Genomic DNA, 13,671 nt, shown 5'->3' on the forward strand with positions numbered 1-13,671 from the left:
ACGTGAAACTTCCAAATAATGTGTTAGCCTTTCATTTAGTACAGAAGTGAATAATTTACCTAGGCAACTCAAAATTGTTATTGGGCAATAATTTGCAGGGTCTTTTGCATTACCTTTGTTTTTAAATATTGATATTATCATACCCTCAAGCCAGCTAGTTGGAATATAACCAGTATCAAGTACACTATTGAATAATTTACAATATATTGTTAATATATTATCGGTCGGACTTGACGCTTTTGTATTTTTGAGATTTTTTTTAATACATTTATCAATCTCATTTTCAGTAATTGGGGTGTTAAGATAATTATTAGCATTTACAGTGTATACGTCATCGCTTACATCATTATCATTTGTATGTCATCATCACAAGTGTTTACATTTTTTGAAATAGTCATACAGCTCAGTTATTAATGGCGATGCACTTTCTTTGGTTTTTGGCTTAAGATTATCTTAAAATTTTCCAATATTGCTTAGGGTTTTTGGAACGTAACTCCCTTAATATACTTACATTAGTGTACTTATATTTATTAATGTGAAAATTCATAGTTCTCTTATATTGTTTGCTTGCATTTTTCAGTCTTAATTTGTTATCTGGGGAGGGTTGCAGCTGATATGATTTTAGCATCGTTATAATTATTTCTTGATCTAAAACATTCAGGTCCAAACCATGGTTTATTTCCCTCAAATTTGTGGAATTCATGTCTTAACGGAAATGTCATATTTGCTGAATTGCTAAACAATTGCTTAATTTCATCTGTAATATGCTCAATTGAATTGTGGAAGTGAGGATATGTGTTAAGCTGTGTTTTAATAAACTCTAAATGTTCCGTATCAATATTATTTAAAAAAGAATCTGCGTTGTCATTTTTCCAATTTGCACATGTTGATGAATTAATGTTTTTATAGACATAATTCTGTGTCTCCCCATTTATTTCTATAGTCCAGCGAGGTCATAAGTTTCATCGTAATTCAAGCCCAATCTATGGTGAACCACGGAGGCTGAAAACTGGATTTTTCTGACCAAAGGTGCGTTTCGGAAATTTCAATGTCTTAGGTTGATTTGGAATTTGAGGTATGGCCTTTTTGCAGCTATAAGTTAATTTTTTTTTTATAGCTGAGATGTACATCAGCATTTTATTTGATTTAAATCAATTAATTAAGATTAATCAAAATAACTAGTAGAAATCAACTTTCGGTTAGTTTTGTTTTATTATAGCGGATTAAAGATGTATCAGAGTAGGCATCGCCGTTGGTTAAAGTTTTTAGATAAAGTCAAATATTTCTGTTACTATCAAAGCTATTGTCTTGAAACTTAAAATAGTTATTTACTATCAAAGTCTACACCAGGAGAAACAATCCCCTTATCTCTGATTGAATTTTGACAGAATTATGCCCCTTTTTAACTTAGAATTTTTGGTTAAAATTTTTTGATAAAGTCAAATATCTCTGTTACTATCAAAGCTATTGACTTGAAACTTAAAATACTTGTTGACCATCAAAGTCTACACCAGGAGAAACAACCACCATAACTCTGATTTGAATTTTGACAGAAGTATGCCCCTTTTTAACTTAGAATTTTTGTGTTAAATTTTTTTATAAAGTCAAATATCTCTGTTACTATTAAAGTTTTTGACTTGAAACTCAAAATGGTTATTTACTATCAAAATCTACACCAGGAGACACAATTCACATAACTCTGATCTGAATTTTGACAGAGTTATGTCCTTTTTTTTTTTCTTTTTTTTTTTACTGGCAAAGCTCTAATTCAGAGTCACGCACTGAGAAAAGTCGAGCGCGCTGTCTTACGGACAGCTCTTGTTCATTCATCCGCCCACACACTTAGACACACATGCAGCATTCATTCGTCCACTCATGCACCCATCAATCTGCTGTTTCACTCACTCACTCACCCACCCACCCACTCTCACTCACTCACTCATTCCTGTCCACCCTCTCATTTGTCCACTCATCCGTACTTAGTCAGTTGACAGGAAGCGCCTCTTATGACCTTATACAACATACTAATTGTTGTATTTGTATAATATATATGTAATAATCTCATATGAGTAATTATCTATAGTCTCCTGTAACTCTTAGAGAGTGGCCATTTACATTGTATGATTTTTAATGTTTATATGTTTTTACAATTTATGTAAATGGATGAGACTGAAAAAAAAAAAAAATAAATCAGATAAGCGTTTAATTATGACTAGTCCACTCAAACAGGGTCAATACGTTTGACACGAAGTGTGCCGAAGTTTTCACACCTTGCGGGTAATCATGACAGATACCGCTCGTTGTGGATAATTAACAAGGCAACATTTCGGCACTTTCATCTAAGCAAAAGATGAAATTTTATGAAAAAAAATGGGTACGGCAGATATTATATTCGGCCAAAAATGTGGTCCAATAAGCTTGAAGCTTTCATCACAATCGAGCTAAAACAAATTAGTATAAACTATTAATTAACGAACATGAGTTGAAGGAAATGAAAACGTGAAATATACGTAATGGTCGCCAAATATGAGGAAAACGTGAATAATAAATAGTCATTATTATAAATGGTATGTCGAAACATATCTCAAGATCACTTGGTCTAATATATTTTGTGCCAGTTCGATACTTCGTTAATCGGCATTAAAGTTAACATCGATGCCTATGGAAAATGCATAATTTCTTTGATTATGAAAATCTGAGATTGAGTTTCGAGAACATTTTGCGGGGAAAAGCTGCATTATATGATGCTGATACAAATAACAAAAAGAAATATAAAATTCACCGTAGGGAAAAGGAGAAAATTATTATTTTTGTTTTCAGGGGAGATAACTCGTGAAAAACCAAAATTTTCAGGGAAGGTAATTTAAAGGAAATTTTTGAGAACTTCTGTCACCATATATCTTGTCAATATGCACCTTATTACTATCGTTTGACATTTTCAAAGCTTACAGTATCAAGTTGTATGGACGTTTCTAGTGAAATTAAGGCCTATTACGGGTAATCATCCTTTAAATGTTGTTACACGTTACATGCTATACTTTCCTATTTTCGCAATATTCTTGTTACTTTTCTGCTGTCGAGATTTTCGTTCTTTCATAATGCTTTACCACTTAATGGCATCAAATATTAAGGCACATGAGAGTCAAGAGACGTTATAACCAGACAGAATACTCACAAAATGGTATTTATGTGATTAAACAATGTAGTAATGTCCGGAAGCTGATGGCTATTGTTCATTCTTGTACGGAAGGATTACAGGATGTGATGGAACGCCAATACTCATTTGTGATACTGTGCTGGATGTGTATCTTGTACAAGTTAAGAGAATCAGGTTATATGGACTGTTAACATTCATCAGTGATAACTTTTATTTATGTTTAAACGTGCTTACTTGAAAAACTTGACTCCATGATCAACAATTAGGTAAAACACTTTGTCATCTTATCGGTAAAATTATCCCCCCTGAAATCACCTGGCTATGCGATATCGATTTTTATCTGCTTGATATTTTCCAATAGAAACAAAGAAGGAACACACACACTGTTTATTAAGTGTTTGTCATTCTTTTCTCTTTACAAAGATATAAAAAAATATTTATCTAAAATGAAGAATCAATGCTTCCCTTGGCGATTAAAAAACATCGCTATCAATCTCTGTTTACGGCATATAGTTACTGAATAAAATAAGCAAAGAGAATATTTATTATCCTATTGAAGATTTCTACAGACAATAAACTTTTTATATATGTTTTGTTTGAAATTATTTTAATGTCTTCTTGCTTCCCTAGACGTTTAAAAGTTGGTGATATTTGTATTATTTCTTTATTTGCCGTGTCCGTGGTATTTCCGAACGCGTGCAGAAACGCACGAACTCGCCCGAAGTTTAGCTGGCACAAGACCACAGTTATTTGCCCTTCGAATACGGAAGTGGTTACTCGGAAAATAGTTCCTCTGTTTGATGGTGAATATTGGTGAATTTTTGAGTGAAAGATCTGGAATAAATGGCATGATTTAATAGAGGAGATATGAAATAGTAGGTACATGTACAATTTGACAGAATGAGAATGTCTGAATATGCATAACATGACTTTTTGATAGGGCCTGTTTTGCCTGTTTGCGGCCATCTAGAGAGTATTCTTCATACGCATGTGATTTGGTTCAAAATGGTGGAAAAAAGAGCCGGTCAACCCCATGTTTACTGTGGCTGGAATTTTTTCTCTTGAATAGTTCTGTTGAGTTCAGGTATTTTCATAGGGGTTGGAATGCATGCAAAATTGTTATAGCGTCCAGTGCCTATATAGAACATATAGGACGGATTACACCAAACCGGAAGTGACTATTCAGTGTTACATGTGAAGTAGTCCAAAATGTAGTTCCATGCTATGGATGAAATCTGGTATGAGTGACATGAGGAGGTGACAGTTAAATTTTTGGCTTATGTTTATTGCTTATAGTATTGAGAATAGATGTAGACCATTTTCATTGTAAATTTCTTGGAATAAGTTTTATTCTTCGCGAAAAATGTCTACCTACACGTAACTGCTAAACGGCTGTTTTCATGGGGGCATTTTTAGAGGGTGATGTTTCTCAGAACAGATTATTTTTCTTATATACAACATAACATGTCAATATTTTTCTATTTTTGATAAGAAGACATGTTATACTAAATGACCATTTATGGTTTTCATATCATTGAAATGCTCTAAAGTGCTGAAAATGAGGTCTGAATGTTTTGTTATTAATATGAAATAAATAAGGAATTGAATTGGTAGAATGTAACCATTATGGACTTCTTTCGACTACACCACGGAAGCACATTTTCGACCGAATTACTTACCTTATTCCACCGTTTTTTATCTCTGTTTCCAAGAAAGATGTTTTACTTTTGGGTATTTTTATTGAAAAAAGTTCACAAAGTAAATATGAAACAGTATTGTTTTTCATTTGTACTAATAACTGTAAGGATAGAGTATTACAAATATGGCTATAATATCAAATAAGTATATAATAAAATTTGTAAAAAGAAAAAAACCTTATTGTGCTGTCTTGATGTATATTTTGGTTGGTATTTATAAAAAAAGCAGAAAATAATGAAAATGTTGAAAAATCGCTGGCAGTTTCATCAACAGTGGGTGTGTTCAAAACAATTTTTAACAGAAACGAGCCTGGTGACCTATTGTTCTTATTTGTTCATTGTTTTCAGCACAAAATTTCATATCATATATGTGAATTTAAAAAAATTCTATGAAAGGAAAAAAACTATAGGAATTCTCTTTAAGCGTTTATATTTACCCCAAAATCTCGAAATTTCACAATGAAACTTGGCAATATGTTTGGTATTACATCTTTCTTGGAAATAGAGATGAAAATGGTGGGATAAGGTCAGTAATTCGGTCGAAAATGTGCTTCCGTGGTGTAGTCGAAAGAAGTCCATAATAAATAGATCCTAAATTTCCCATTTTCTGCGCAAATTCGTCTAGAACGAGTGCTTTAATCACACTTTTTCGCTACTAGAATACATTCTGAGACGGTTTTCATGTTCATACAACCCACATGACAAGTTTTGCAGATCGAAACCGGAAGTTGGTGTTTATTGCGCGGAGGAGAGCACATATGCGCCTATTTCATCAGCGATTTCTGGGATTTTAAAGCCAATACTTTGTCTCCAGCATGTCAGAAAATGCACAAAATGCATCCTTCTGGTTCTTATTCATGACGGAATGAATGATATTTCAGAATTCCAGTGAGAAATGATGCAAAAAAGGTGAAACTTTGACCCAAATATACAATAAAGGGTCCATAAGGGCAAAATTTAGCCCTGTAAATGGGTAGGGGATTGCTTCTTTTAAGCGTTTTAATTTACTCCAAAATCTCAAAATTTCACGATGAAACTTGGCAATATGTTTGGTATTACATCTTTCTTGGAAATAGAGATGAAATTGGTGGAATAAGCTCAGTGATTCGGTCGAAAATGTGCTTCCGTGGTGTAGTCGAAAGAAGTCCATAATAGAGAGATCCTAAATTTCCCATTTTCTGCGCAAATTCGTCTAGAACGAGTGCTTTAATCACACTTTTTCGCTACTAGAATACATTCTGAGACGGTTTTCATGTTCATACAACCCACATGACAAGTTTTGCAGATCGAAACCGGAAGTTGGGTGTTTTTTATGCGCGGAGGAGAGCACATATGCGCCTATTTCATCAGCGATTTCTGGGATTTTAAAGCCAATACTTTGTCTCCAGCATGTCAGAAAATGCACAAAATGCATCCTTCTGGATCTAATTCATGACGGAATGAATGATATTTCAGAATTCCAGTGAAAAATGATGCAAAAAAGGTGAAACTTTGACCGAAATATACAATAAAAGGTCCATAAGGCCAAAATTTAGCCCTGTAAATGGGTAGGGGGTGGCTTCTATTAAGCGTTTATATTTACCCCAAAATCTCGAAATTTCACGATGAAACTTGGCATATGTTTGGTATTACATCTTTCTTGGAAATAGAGATGAAAATGGTGGGATTAAGGTCAGTATTCGGTCGACAGAAATGTGCTTCCGTGGTGTAGTCGAAAGAAGTCCATAACAAATAGATCCTAATTTTCCCATTTTCTGCGCAAATTCGTCTAGAACGAGTGCTTTAATCACACTTTTTCGCTACTAGAATACATTCTGAGACGGTTTTCATGTTCATACAACCCACATGACAAGTTTTGCAGATCGAAACCGGAAGTTGGTGTTTATTGCGCGGAGGAGAGCACATATGCGCCTATTTCATCAGCGATTTCTGGGATTTTAAAGCCAATACTTTGTCTCCAGCATGTCAGAAAATGCACAAAATGCATCCTTCTGGTTCTTATTCATGACGGAATGAATGATATTTCAGAATTCCAGTGAAAAATGATGCAAAAAAATGTAAAACTTTGACACAAAATATACATAAAAGGTCCATAAGGCCAAAATTTAGCCCTGTAAATGGGTAGGGGGTGGCTTCTATTAAGCGTTTATATTTACCCCAAAATCTCGAAATTTCACGATGAAACTTGGCAATATGTTTGGTATTACATCTTTCTTGGAAATAGAGATGAAAATGGTGGGATAAGGTCAGTAATTCGGTCGAAAATGTGCTTCCGTGGTGTAGTCGAAAGAAGTCCATAATAAATAGATCCTAAATTTCCCATTTTCTGCGCAAATTCGTCTAGAACGAGTGCTTTAATCACACTTTTTCGCTACTAGAATACATTCTGAGACGGTTTTCATGTTCATACAACCCACATGACAAGTTTTGCAGATCGAAACCGGAAGTTGGTGTTTATTGCGCGGAGGAGAGCACATATGCGCCTATTTCATCAGCGATTTCTGGGATTTTAAAGCCAATACTTTGTCTCCAGCATGTCAGAAAATGCACAAAATGCATCCTTCTGGATCTAATTCATGACGGAATGAATGATATTTCAGAATTCTAGTGAAAAATGATGCAAAAAATGTAAAACTTTGACCAAAATATACAATAAAAGGTCCATAAGGCCAAAATTTAGCCCTGTAAATGGGTAGGGGGTGGCTTCTATTAAGCGTTTATATTTACCCCAAAATCTCGAAATTTCACGATGAAACTTGGCAATATGTTTGGTATTACATCTTTCTTGGAAATAGAGATGAAAATGGTGGGATAAGGTCAGTAATTCGGTCGAAAATGTGCTTCCGTGGTGTAGTCGAAAGAAGTCCATAATAAATAGATCCTAAATTTCCCATTTTCTGCGCAAATTCGTCTAGAACGAGTGCTTTAATCACACTTTTTCGCTACTAGAATACATTCTGAGACGGTTTTCATGTTCATACAACCCACATGACAAGTTTTGCAGATCGAAACCGGAAGTTGGTGTTTATTGCGCGGAGGAGAGCACATATGCGCCTATTTCATCAGCGATTTCTGGGATTTTAAAGCCAATACTTTGTCTCCAGCATGTCAGAAAATGCACAAAATGCATCCTTCTGGATCTAATTCATGACGGAATGAATGATATTTCAGAATTCTAGTGAAAAATGATGCAAAAAATGTAAAACTTTGACCAAAATATACAATAAAAGGTCCATAAGGCCAAAATTTAGCCCTGTAAATGGGTAGGGGGTGGCTTCTATTAAGCGTTTATATTTACCCCAAAATCTCGAAATTTCACGATGAAACTTGGCAATATGTTTGGTATTACATCTTTCTTGGAAATAGAGATGAAAATGGTGGGATAAGGTCAGTGATTCGGTCGAAAATGTGCTTCCGCGGTGTAGTGGAAAGAAATAGATCCTAATTTTCCCATTTTCTGCGCAAATTCGTCTAGAACGAGTGCTTTAATCACACTTTTTCGCTACTAGAATACATTCTGAGACGGTTTTCATGTTCATACAACCCACATGACAAGTTTTGCAGATCGAAACCGGAAGTTGGTGTTTATTGCGCGGAGGAGAGCACATATGCGCCTATTTCATCAGCGATTTCTGGGATTTTAAAGCCAATACTTTGTCTCCAGCATGTCAGAAAATGCACAAAATGCATCCTTCTGGATCTAATTCATGACGGAATGAATGATATTTCAGAATTCCAGTGAAAAATGATGCGAAAAAGGTGAAACTTTGACCAAAATATACAATAAAAGGTCCATAAGGCCAAACTTTAGCCCTGTAAATGGGTAGGGGGTGGCTTCTATTAAGCGTTATATTTACTCCGAAATCTCAAAATTTCACGATGAAACTTGGCAATATGTTTGGTATTACATCTTTCTTGGAAATAGAGATGAAATTGGTGGAATAAGCTCAGTGATTCGGTCGAAAATGTGCTTCCGTGGTGTAGTCGAAAGAGTACATAATAGATAGATCCTAAATTTCCCATTTTTCTGCGCAATATTCGTCTAGAACGAGTGCTTTAATCACACTTTTTCGCTACTAGAATACATTCTGAGACGGTTTTCATGTTCATAACACCCACATGACAAGTTTTTGCAGATCGAAACCGGAAGTTGGTGTTTTATGCGCGGAGGAGAGCACATATGCGCCTATTGTCATCAGCGATTTCTGGGATTTTAAAAGCCAATACTTTGTCTCCAGCATGTCAGAAAATGCACAAAATGCATCCTTCTGGATCTAATTCATGACGGAATGAATGATATTTCAGAATTCTAGTGAAAAATGATGCAAAAATGTAAAACTTTGACCAAAATATACAATAAAAGGTCATAAGGCCAAAATTTAGCCCTGTAAATGGGTAGGGGGTTTGGCTTCTATTAAGCGTTTATTATTTACCCCAAAAATCTCGAAATTTCACGATGAAACTTGGCAATAATGTTTGGTATTACATCTTTCTTGGAAATAGAGATGAAATTGGTGGAATAAGGTCAGTGATTCGGTCGAAAATGTGCTTCCGCGGTGTAGTGGAAAGAAGTCCATAATAAATAGATCCTAAATTTCCCATTTTTCGCGCAAATTCGCTAGAACGAGTGCTTTAATCACACTTTTTCGCTACTAGAATACATTCTGAGACGGTTTTCATATTCATACAACCCACATGACAAGTTTTGCAGATCAAAAACCGGAAGTTGGTGTTATTGCGCGGAGGAGAGCACATATGCGCCTATTTCATCAGCGATTTCTGGGATTTAAAGCCAATACTTTGTCTCCAGCATGTCAGAAAAATGCACACAAAATGCATCTTCTGGATCTAATTCATGACGGAATGAATGATATTCAGAATTCTAGTGAAAATGATGCAAAAAATGTAAAACTTTGACCAAAATATACAAATAAAAGGTCCATAAGGCCAAAATTTAGCCTGTAAATGGTAGGGGGTGGCTTCTATTAAGCGTTTTAATTTACTCCGAAATCTCAAAATTTCACGATGAAACTTGGCAATATGTTTGGTATTACATCTTTCTTGGAAATAGAGATGAAATTGGTGGAATAAGGTCAGTGATTCGGTCGAAAATGTGCTTCCGCGGTGTAGTGGAAAGAAATAGATCCTAAATTTCCCATTTTCTGCGCAAATTTCGTCCTAGAACGAGTGCTTTAATCACACTTTTTCGCTACTAGAATACATTCTGAGACGGTTTTCATGTTCATACAACCCACATGACAAGTTTTGCAGATCGAAAACCGGAAGTTGGTGTTTATTGGCGCGGAGAGAGCACATATGCGCTATTTCATCAGCGATTTCTGGGATTTTAAAGCCAATACTTTGTCTCCAGCATGTCAGAAAATGCACAAAATGCATCCTTCTGGATCTAATTCATGACGGAATGAATGATATTCAGAATTCTAGTGAAAAATGATGCAAAAAAAATGTAAAACTTGACCAAAAATATACAATAAAAGGTCCATAAGGCCAAAATTTAGCCCTGTAAATGGGTAGGGGGTGGCTATATTAAGCGTTTATATTTACCCAAAATCTCAAAATTTCACGATGAAACTTGGCAATATGTTTGGTATTACATCTTTCTTGGAAATAGAGATGAAATTGGTGGAATAAGGTCAGTAATTCGGTCGAAAAATGTGCTTCCGTTGGTGTAGTCGAAAGAAGTCCATAATAAATAGATCCTAAAATTTCCCATTTTTGCGCAATATTCGTCTAGAACGAGTGCTTTAATCACACTTTTTCGCTACTAGAATACATTCTGAGACGGTTTTTCATGTTCATACAACCCACATGACAAGTTTTGCAGATCGAAACCGGAAGTTGGTGTTTATTGCGCGGAGGAGAGCACATATGCGCCTATTTCATCAGCGATTTCTGGGATTTTAAAGCCAATACTTTGTCTCCAGCATGTCAGAAAATGCACAAAATGCATCCTTCTGGATCTAATTCATGACGGAATGAATGATATTTCAGAATTCTAGTGAAAAATGATGCAAAAAATGTAAAACTTTGACCAAAATATACAATAAAAGGTCCATAAGGGCAAAATTTAGCCCTGTAAATGGGTAGGGGGTGGCTTCTATTAAACGTTTTAATTTACTCCAAAATCTCAAAATTTCACGATGAAACTTGGCAATATGTTTGGTATTACATCTTTCTTGGAAATAGAGATGAAAATGGTGGGATAAGGTCAGTAATTCGGTCGAAAATGTGCTTCCGTGGTGTAGTCGAAAGAAGTCCATAATAAATAGATCCTAAATTTCCCATTTTCTGCGCAAATTCGTCTAGAACGAGTGCTTTAATCACACTTTTTCGCTACTAGAATACATTCTGAGACGGTTTTCATGTTCATACAACCCACATGACAAGTTTTGCAGATCGAAACCGGAAGTAGGTGTTTATTGCGCGGAGGAGAGCACATATGCGCCTATTTCATCAGCGATTTCTGGGATTTTAAAGCCAATATGCACAAAATGCATCCTTCTGGATCTAATTCATGACGGAATGAATGATATTTCAGAATTCTAGTGAAAAATGATGCAAAAAATGTAAAACTTTGACCAAAATATACAATAAAAGGTTCATAAGGCCAAAATTTAGCCCTGTAAATGGGTAGGGGGTGGCATCTATTAAACGTTTAAATTAACCCCTAAATCTCGAAATTTCACAATGAAACTTGGCAATAGGTTTGGTATTACATCTTTCTTGGAAATAGAGATGAAAATGGTGGGATAAGGTCAGTAATTCGGTCGAAAATGTGCTTCCGTGGTGTAGTCGAAAGAAGTCCATAACAAATAGATCCTAATTTTCCCATTTTCTGCGCAAATTCGTCTAGAACGAGTGCTTTAATCACACTTTTTCGCTACTAGAATACATTCTGAGACGGTTTTCATGTTCATACAACCCACATGACAAGTTTTGCAGATCGAAACCGGAAGTTGGTGTTTATTGCGCGGAGGAGAGCAAATATGCGCCTATTTCAGCAGCGGTTTCTGGGATTTTAAAGCCAATACTTTGATTCCAGCATGTCAGAAAAATGCACAAAAATGCATCCTTCTGGATCTAATTCATGACGGAATGAATGATATTTCAGAATTCCAGTGAAAAATGATGCAAAAAATGTAAAACTTTGACCAAAATATACAATAAAAGGTCCATAAGGCCAAAATTTAGCCCTGTAAATGGGTAGGGGGTGGCTTCTATTAAGCGTTTATATTTACCCCAAAATCTCGAAATTTCACGATGAAACTTGGCAATATGTTTGGTATTACATCTTTCTTGGAACTAGAGATGAAAATGGTGGGATAAGGTCAGTAATTCGGTCGAAAATGTGCTTCCGTGGTGTAGTCGAAAGAAGTCCATAATAAATAGATCCTAAATTTCCCATTTTCTGCGCAAATTCGTCTAGAACGAGTGCTTTAATCACACTTTTTCGCTGCTAGAATACATTCTGAGACGGTTTTCATGTTCATACAACCCACATGACAAGTTTTGCAGATCGAAACCGGAAGTTGGTGTTTATTGCGCGGAGGAGAGCACATATGCGCCTATTTCATCAGCGATTTCTGGGATTTTAAAGCCAATACTTTGTCTCCAGCATGTCAGAAAATGCACAAAATGCATCCTTCTGGATCTAATTCATGACGGAATGAATGATATTTCAGAATTCTAGTGAAAAATGATGCAAAAAATGTAAAAACTTTGACCAAAATATACAATAAAAGGTTCATAAGGCCAAAATTTAGCCCTGTAAATGGGTAGGGGGTGGCATCTATTAAACGTTTAAATTAACCCCTAAATCTCGAAATTTCACAATGAAACTTGGCAATATGTTTGGTATTACATCTTTCTTGGAAATAGAGATGAAAATGGTGGGATAAGGTTAGTAATTCGGTCGAAAATGTGCTTCCGTGGTGTAGTCGAAAGAAGTCCATAATAAATAGATCCTAAATTTCCCATTTTCTGCGCAAATTCGTCTAGAACAAGTGCTTTAATCACACTTTTTTATTTACTAGAATACATTCTGAGACGGTTTTCATGTTCATACAACCCACATGACAAGTTTTGCAGATCGAAACCGGAAGTTGGTGTTTATTGCGCGGAGGAGAGCACATATGCGCCTATTTCATCAGCGATTTCTGGGATTTTAAAGCCAATACTTTGTCTCCAGCATGTCAGAAAATGCACAAAATGCATCCTTCTGTATCTAATTCATGACGGAATGAATGATATTTCAGAATTCTAGTGAAAAATGATGCAAAAAATGTAAAACTTTTACCAAAATATACAATAAAAGGTCCATAAGGCCAAAATTTAGTCCTGTAAATGGGTAGGGGGTGGCTTCTATTAAGCGTTTATATTTACCTCAAAATCTCCAAAATTTCACAATGAAACTTGGCAATATGTTTGGTATTACATCTTTCTTGGAATTAGAGATGAAAATGGTGTGAAATTTGATAAGAAACATTTCTTAAAAGTCCTGAAATAAGACTATTCTCGAAACGCATCGTAATTAGTCTTTATAGCCATAAATCCGTTGTATATGATATAAAAGAGTGTTTCCAATGCAAAATGATAATGAAATTTGAAAAATGTTGAGTTTTCACCTGATTTGATGTTGATGCGCCTATTTCAGCAGCGATTTCTGGGATTTTGAAGCCAATCCTTTGTCTCCAGAATGTCAGAAAATGCACAAAATGCATCCTTCTAGGTCTTACTTATGACAGAATGAATGATATTTCAGAATTCTAGTGAAAAATGATGCAAAAAAAAACGGAA

The sequence above is a fragment of the Mercenaria mercenaria genome, chromosome 15 (assembly GCF_021730395.1).
Source record: "Mercenaria mercenaria strain notata chromosome 15, MADL_Memer_1, whole genome shotgun sequence".
In the NCBI taxonomy this organism is placed as follows: Eukaryota; Metazoa; Mollusca; class Bivalvia; order Venerida; family Veneridae; genus Mercenaria; species Mercenaria mercenaria.